Below are 9,334 nucleotides of genomic sequence, written 5' to 3' on the forward strand. Positions count from 1 at the left end.
TACTATCCCATCAAACATCTTGATTTTGATAGTGCCTATCCCAATGGTCTTGCATACGGCATCATTCCCCATTAGGACAGACCCACCATTATATGGTTGATATGTATCAAACCAATCCTTATGCGGACACATGTGATATGAACATCCAGAATCTAAAATCCAAGAATCAGAAGGTTGATTCTTACCTGATGATATAGAGAGTACATCTCCATCATCTCCATCTGAACTGTCAGCCACGCTAGCTTCCTCAGATGCTTTATCTACACCTTTCTTCTTTAAGTCTGCCTTCCTCTTCAAGCACTCTCTCTTCATATGACCTTCTTTCTTGCAATAGTAACAAGAGACCTTTGTCTTTGCCCCTTTTGATTTCGATCGACTCTTCCCAGATCCCTTCTGATTTGATCTCCCTCTTTCCTGCTCCTTGTCACCTCCGAAAAAACCTTCTCCTTGAGATTTCGTACTAGTGGCCTTCTTCCTTGATCATTGGACATGAGGGCAGCTGCGACTTCATCCATCTCAAGGGTTTCCTTCCCGTACAAGAGAGTCGTTACTAGATGATCATATGATTCTGGGAGCGACGACAGCAATAGTAACGCCTTGTCTTCATCCTCGATCTTAACCTCTAGGTTTGCAAGTTTACTTACGATCTGATTGAACATGTTAAGATGCTCTAATAGATCCGTACATTCCTCCATCTGTAGAGAGTACAATTGCTTCTTCACGAACAACTTGTTCGTTAAGGACTTCGTCATGTAGATGCTTTCAAGTTTCGCCCATAACTGCGGTGCAGAATCGATACCCACAACATATTGTAGGGCATCATCAGAAAGATTTAATCGAATAGCACTTACCGCCTTTTCCTCCATCTCTTCCCAATCTTCGTCAGTAATTTTTTCAGGTTTCTTCGACTTCCCCAACAACGTTTTCGCCAAACCTTGCTGTATCAGAAGATCCTTCATCCTTTGACGCCAGAGGGTGAAATTGTTCTTCCCATTAAACCTCTCGATGTCATACTTGACATTCGATCCCTTCCCTGCCATCGTGATAGTAAACCCTAGAAAACGGAAACCTAGAGCTCTGATACCAATTTGTAGAAACGCAACCCTAAAACGATGCAGAAGATAATGGAAAAACAAAACAAACAATGCACACAGATTTTACGAGGTTCGGCAAGGTTGCCTACGTCCCCGGTGAGATGAGATCCTGCTTCACTATCAATGGAGAATAGGGTTACAATGCTCTTCCTCACACCTCTCCGTATTGCTTGCATTACAGAGAAAGAGACCCTCGCTACAAATATATAGCGAAAAAACCCTAATCCGGATTAAACAACAATTGCCCTCAAATAAAAAATTTGAGCAGGGGGCTACGCCCCCCTACACCCCCTGCTGTGCAGGGGGGCCTCCTGCCCCCCTTGCAACCCCCACGGCCCGCTAACCGGCTAGCGGGACCGCCGTCCTGGCTGTCTAGGTGCTGCACCAGTACTTCCTGGATTAAACTGCGACGGAATACAAGACATCATACACCAACAATTGCTTCGTCCAATCTTTTTGACTCTTTCATGAAACGAAAATAACTAGTTGGAATAAAGAAAAGAGGTCTCGACACTTGGCGGGAAAAAATGGTAAAGAAAGCCAAATGAATCTACTCTACTCATGCTTTCTCTCTCGTTAATTCCTAAGCTTTGTTTGTTACTAATATCTAGAGGTAAATGAGACCCATTTCAGGGTCTTCCATTTTGAGATCTGGGTTCTCACATTTTCATCCATGAAAGTCTTCTAATCATACATCTTAGTGCTCTCTCTCTCTCTCTCTCTCTCTCTCTCTCTCTCTCTCTCTCTCTCTCTCTCTCTCTCTCTCTCTCTCTCGTGCTTCAGGGCCTACATTGACATTAGTAGCAAATGTGACTACACAGTGTGGCCTGGAATCCTCGTCAATCCGGGCAACCCAAGTTTAGATAGCACAGGATTTGAGCTCCCAGATGGCAATTACGTTCCTTTCAGGCTCCAACAGGGTTGTCAGGACGTTTCGGGGCAAAACAGGCCGCCATTTCGACTTTGCAGGCTAAGGCACATGTTTCACCGACGACTATGGATCAGGCCAGGTAGAATGCGATGGCGTCGATGCTGCTCCGCCTGCAACACTCACTGATTTAACATTGGGCTCCGGTAATCAGGATTTCTACGATGTGAGCTTAGTAGATGAGAATAATGTGCTTATGATGGTGGGTCCGTGGGTGTGAGTGGTGAGTGAAGGTTAGGGGCATTGAAGGATTGGGCAAAATGTGATTTAGTCATGTATTTTAATTATAAGGGTAAAATTGTTATTTTAAATCCTCATTTAACATAAATTGATGGTAGTGGGTCTAAGAATAATTTAGTGAAACAAAGGGGTGGTCTTATCATTATAACATTCTCCAGGGAATGGTGCGGTAAATTTTCTAATATTATATTATATTGATCCATCCCATCCCTTTCATCTCTATCTCAAATCTCAAACACAAACAATTTAATGGCAGCATTCATTATTTTCTTTAATGCTTTATAATTCAAAATTAATAAAATAAAACAAAATATACTGAAAAATGAAGAATCAAAGAGAAAACCCAAATAGTAAAATATTAAATCCAGTCACATCTACACCTAATTTTCCTTTTAAAACCAAATCTCTATGACTATTTGGTCATAACCCTTAAACATTAAATACCAATTCGCTTTGTACATAATTATATTTTAAACATAACTTCAATGAATATATGAGTCGTGATCAAAATGAGTTTTCCAAAACCCACTTACTACCATTAACAATAGTCAACTATGAACATCAATTCAAGTGTATGGAATTGTAGATATATAGAATCATTAGAAATGAGTGGGGGGACCAAATGTGATCTTCCTTATTCGTATATGGTTCCCCACATATTGAATTATTGAATATCTCTCTTAAAATATATGTAGAGAGACTGAATACAAATACCATGACATGTGTTCCCTTTAAGGATGTGTTTGTTTGGATTTTTTTTTTTTTTTTTTGAAAAAAAAAAAAAAATTAAGACATATAAACTCATCATTAATTTCATTGTTATTATTATTATTTTTGTTCTGCCAACCAAAGCACCTTGAATTTCAATAGTTAATGCTTTTACTGTGCCTGCTATTATATCTAATAGTTATATATAATCATATTTGCTCTTATTAGGAGAGTTGAGGAGAAAGACTAGATTTAGTGAATATAGGGCATCTATTGGTATAGATTCTGAATGGTCACCAAGTCACAATGGTGCATAAAGACAGGTAGGTACACATATAGGTCTTTGAAATATCTTTCATGTCTTAGTACTCTCAATTCTATATATCTCATGTTAGATCAAATACCAAGAAACACGAATAATAAAGAGACAATAGATCCGTATGACAGAGATTTAACGAGGTTCACACACCAGGGTGATGTGCTACGTCCTCGGGCGAAGAAGAAGATGATTCACTATGCAGAAGAGAAATTACACCCTAGCAACTGTGAGGAAAAACTCGTCCTGAAACCCTAGCTGCGTGAAAACCCTAGAATACAATGACTTTCTCAATAAGCAACAGTACATTATATATACTCCAAATCATGGGTCGACCCATCGGGTCATGGTCGATCCGGTCGAACCATATCCCCCGCACCCCCATACAAGATCAGTGATGGGCTCCGAGCTTGGACCTATCGGCCCAACCCCTCTGCTTCCATCACAGATCTCAGAAAATTTTCCCATTCGGGTCGCCACCAAAATATATGGAATCGAGTCAATCTTCAAAACGGGTTAAGAATTCGAGACAAACTTAACATCTCACTATCACTCCAAGAGGTTATATTCTCCACTCAACATTTCCACTTGTAAATATAGTAACTTCATGTCAAATCATTAGTACAAAAAATATAAAAAGGTGGGCGATCCACGTTCAATATAACCTATTCTCTAAGAAATGTCTTATTGGGAATGTTAGACCTAAAGTTGCTATGGGGCTTATTTAACATGTCATAGTTAGTTCAAGATGTGTTCCTTTTTAAAATATTTAACTATTAGTTAAAGGGAGAGGGTTTTATGAGCAAACTGGGAGTACATCAATAATGTTTATATAGGGAAAAGGTTGGGTATACCGCCGAAGGACATCGAGGTTATTTCATGTGAGAAGAGATAGAGATAGATGATGATGCTTGTGTACCCGGCCTCCTTTGATGGGTTAGAGGCCTTTCTGTTTAAGTGATTTCTAAAAAGAACCTTTGGCTTCACAGTTAAATATATTATCTACAAACCATTGAGGTTTCAAAGAGGCAGAGCAAAGGCATTGCTTGTGGCCAGTAATTTTATGCAAGTGGAACCTATTTGGCTATTATAATCCATTTAACAGGTAGGATGCTGGTCCCGATCATCTATATTTTAGGTGATCCAGAAAAATAATTTTCTAATAATTTTTTTGAACCATCAGGTTGAACAATGCTGAATTGCTTAGACTGAAACCCTAACAACTTGACACACTTTAGTAAAGGGATCGGATGAGAAGCATGTTATCTCTAGAAAATTTGAGCTCCAATTGAACTACGGAAAAATTTAAATAATATGATTGTGAAGAGAAATAAATTCTCTTCCACAGCCCATCAAGAGAATCCCAATCAGGGTGATATGCACAGCATCTTTAAAATATTTGAGAATAGCCTATATACAAAGAGGGCATTTACTTCAGTTATAGGGAAGATGCATTTGGATTGAGTTTGAATCTAACAGCTCAGATTGATACTATTTTCCACTGCTAAATATCCAATTGAGAAACTATTGTAACATCCTTAGATGATTTGAAACTGATTCATATGAAACCAGATGCTTTGGCTGCTGGGTTTGTATAAGGACTGTATTATGGCAACAAAAGAAAAAGATGCGCAGAAAATTGAAACAATCACCTTCATGAGATCCACTGGGCTAAAACTAGCCAAAAAGTAAATCTTATTTGTCGGATTCATCATCAAATGCTTTCTCATGGACAAATCAGAAGAAAAAATAGAAATAGAGAATAAAAGAAAGAAATAAAGAAGAATCGAGATTCCAAATTTAAAAAAGATCTTTGTAACTCTCGTAGAATGAGGGGCTAAGAGATTGATTGAGAAAGAGCTCGTGTTCTTATTATGAGATTGTGATTGGATACAAATATGTTCGGTACGTAAAAGAATAGTTTTCTCCTCTAAGAATAATAAAAAAATTTAAAGTGTTCAATTGAAACATAAAAACGTGACTAAATTGGTCCTAATTACTCTTTGGAACAGAGTGAAAGAAGGAAAAGATTCTTGAATGAGGAAAAGGATCCAATGGCTTCGAAATAATTCAATAAGCACCCGTATTAGGTGAAAATTATGATACTGCAAATGGGTTCATTCTTAAAGGTTATACCAATTCTTCAAGTCATCTAAGCTTACCAAGTTTGAGGTTGTTTGCTTGTTAGGAAAATATAGTTTTTAGACGACAAACAACCGAAGAGAGGGGGCGGGGGAAGAACAAGAGTTGTTGGATGAAAAACTGAATGTAAACCACATCTTTTCTTAGGGACAAAATGTGAGCTTTACAATAGGTTTTTTTTTTTTTTTAAGAAATTTTATGATTTTTCTTATGATGGATAACTAAAAAGTTATATTAAGAAAGAACAAGAAATACAAAAGTCTTGGAAGCATAAATATAAAGGTGAAATCAACAAATATTGAATCTTATATTAAGGTTCCAGTGTGAACTGATATAATTATTAAAGTTGGACAAAGGAACCATCAAACTTTGAATATCTTTTCTCAACTTGATCATATGAAATCTGGTTCCAAATAAGAAGATTTGATTTTTCTTTTTGTACTTTTATTTAAATCCATTGTATGGGTGTGCAAGTGGGTTTATAGTTATTGTAGATGTACCCTTTCATAGTGTTGGCTACCTCTCACTTTTTTTTTCCCCATTAATAGGAAATCACTGACAATAGATGCTTGGAATTCCTTATTAATATATGAAAGTGTCTTTTACAATGTCTACTAAAAAAAATGTCTTTTGGGCAATGGAATTTACAAGATGGTTAAGTCAGTTGGTGGAGCTAATGGGTATCCATGGACATCATCATAAACTGTCCAAAAGAGATGATTTAAAACCCTGTCCTCATTTCTGCACGTCATGAACACAGCCTTCACTACAACCATACTATATATATTCTATGTGAAGTAGGGGCTTATAAGTAGTGACATAAAGTAATCCTAGTTTGTCTCTTTTCTCTTTCTTGTTTATGTTTCAGGGATAACCTAATCTAATAATTCATCTCCCTTGTCGTAATGGAACTCACTTTGATGCTACCGATAGTATTGACATAAAAGATGTGACTCAGATCCACCCCATCAGCTATCTCTTATACCTTCCCTCTGTCATCAATGTCATGGAAGAAATCATCTACTTTGTCCACTTGATGAATTGTTATTTTATTAAATGGAGTATAGATTCCCACTCCTAGTTTGCTCTCAGTTTTCTACAAACACTTTTGTTCCATCTTGTTTGGGTAAGTGATGTGGATAACTGAATTGAAATATAAGGTCCCAGCTGCATAACTAAAACTAATTCGGTAAAAATTATATTTAGGACCTCTAAATATACTTCTGCAATTACTTGGTATGGTAAAACGCAATCTTAAAAGCGATGTCGAAGGTAATAGGAAAACAAAAACAAACAATACACATAGGTTTATGAGGTTCGGCAAGATTGTCTACGTCCTCGGTGAGATAGTTTCTGCTTTGCTATCAATGGAGAATAGGGTTACAACGCTCGTCCTCACATCTCTATTGCTTACAGAGAAAATAAATCTCGCTACAAATATATATAGCGAAAAACCCTAATACCGAAAAGTACAAAACTACCCTCAAATAAAAAAATTCGAGCAGGGGGCTACATCCCCTACGTCCTCGCCATACAGGGGGCCTCTTGCCACCTTGCAACCCCCGCGGCCCGCTTACTAGCAAGCAGGACTTTCATTCTGCCAAGGGCCTACACCAATACTTCCTGGATTAAACTGCGATGGAATATAAGACAGCGTACACCAACAGGTATAATTGCTAATAGACCTAACTTAGAACTAGAAAAGGGTTTATTGGTTTTAATAGGGTAAGACACTTTGAGTTGTAACTTTCCTAAACCTATCACAGAAGGCCAAACCCATGAAACAAATAAAGGAAAACAATTAGGGAATGAAGAAAGGGGGGAAGGTGTCATTTGGAAATTGCTTTGATAGACCTCCATTGTAATTCAATTTTAGAATTAGCCAAAAATTAAAGTCACCCAAGGTGAAGAGAGAATCTCTTCATCCATGATGATTTGATGTTATAATTATTGGAATCGTAATGGTCCTTGTTGGGCTCTTAATGAACCTATTACCTTCTTATCTTAACCAAGAAGAATAAAAGGAAAATCAAATAAAGGGTTAAGCTTAGAATATTTTATGTGTCCATTACAAAGTGTTTCAAAGAATTATTTAGGGCTTTTTAAACCATGCAATCACTATAGCATCTAATGTGGTGGTCCTCTTGCTCTTAGACTAAATGGTTAATCTTATCTTATAATGCTAACTAACCATCCTATAAATGGATATCCATAATTCCTTGCTTTAAAACCTCATAGAACATCTCAAGGAAGATGGTAAAGAAGATGATCTCTAGATTCTTAATGTTTTCCTTTTCATTGCTTAGTGGCGTGCACTAGGCACGTTGAAGGATAGATTATGCCTTAAACTTTTATACAAAGCCAAAATGAAATGATTCTATTCCACATGGCTCTCACACGCATTCTTAATCTTTTCAAGTAAAAGTATCATTAAAATGGCCAAACTTATAAGTTTAAGGTGATTAATTAAGTTGTCTATCTTAGTAATATCGGATCACGCATTGCCAACTGTACATAAACAGCTTTTCATCACCCAACTAGATGCAGGAAGCTTAATAAAAAAAAAAAAAAAAAAGAAAGAAAGAAGAGAGAGAGAGAGAGAACCTGTACATTCTGTTATATTAAGGGTGTCGAACCCTAATCCGAACGGATCGATGAAAAACTGATATAAACATGAAAAAGAAATCCTATTTTTTTTTTTCACAATTTTTATATATAAACATGATAAACCAAAATCAGACCAGACTGAACTCGATATCAAATCAATAAATGCCTGATAAGATAAATAAAAAATAAACCAAATTCAAATTGAAATGAAAACGAGCATTTCTTATCGAACCGGCTTTGGGTTCATCAATTATCAGCCTGAAAGCGGTTCTGTCTGAAACTGGATTGAAGCGACCATTTCACACCCATGTCTTAAATGGTGAACTAGGAACAAATATATTTCAGTATTCTTCCATCTTGCCATGTAGAAATGTACATTTTTTATGTATAATTTTTCTTGGCTTAGAGACTCTGTTAGTCCAAACTTTCACTCCAATCAAACAGTTGTGAAGGAGCCTTTGTGTTAATGGCCCATTAATTCATGGAGGACTACCTGATGTGTTAGCAAATTCATAACACAGTTAATGGAGAATATGGTTTCCCTAGTGGTTAGTCACATTTAGTTGATGTTGAGTCCTTCAGTCCATTAGTATTATCTTTTGCCTATTTGGAAAATGAATTTACAACTTATCATATATATATAAATATATATATATATATATATAATTTTATTATTATTATTATTTTTTTTTTTTGCTAATAATGGGTATCTAAGGGTTCAGCCTAACTAATCCCACGGGTCTATACTGACCCCACAACCGTATGAATCTAGTCATATCAGAGTTGAATGAGAATCATTGAACTTTCACCAAAAGCAATGAAGTGCACTAAACACCCCCATGTGAGTGGTCTCAAGGAGGTAAGAAGAGCCGAATTCAGAACCTCACGCTTTCTGAAGCAAAGGTCCCTTACAAACTCGATTACCCCCTTAGGATTAAGATAAGTGCAAAAGGTGACTTTCAGGAATACTTAATGCCCACTTCTTCTTCTTCTTCTTTTTACTTTTAAATTTATATTTTTTCTATTTTAGAAATATGACTTGGATAGATAGAATTTAGGAAAACAAATTTACTGCTAGTCGAGTTGTAGCTAAGTCGCACTCGCAATCAAAGAAATGAAATAATTTTATTTTCTGTTTGGGTCGTAAATATTTTTCCAAGTTTTGATATTTTTCAAAATATTTTTTTTGAGATTCCAAAATATTCATGCTTGTCTGTATCATGTGCCTTTCCTCCTCTTTTTCTATTTTGTGATTTTATATACAGATGCCAGGGTAAGCTATTCATTGGAGAACCCAAA

This window comes from Macadamia integrifolia, chromosome 1 (genome assembly GCF_013358625.1).
Source record: "Macadamia integrifolia cultivar HAES 741 chromosome 1, SCU_Mint_v3, whole genome shotgun sequence".
NCBI lineage: Eukaryota > Viridiplantae > Streptophyta > Magnoliopsida > Proteales > Proteaceae > Macadamia > Macadamia integrifolia.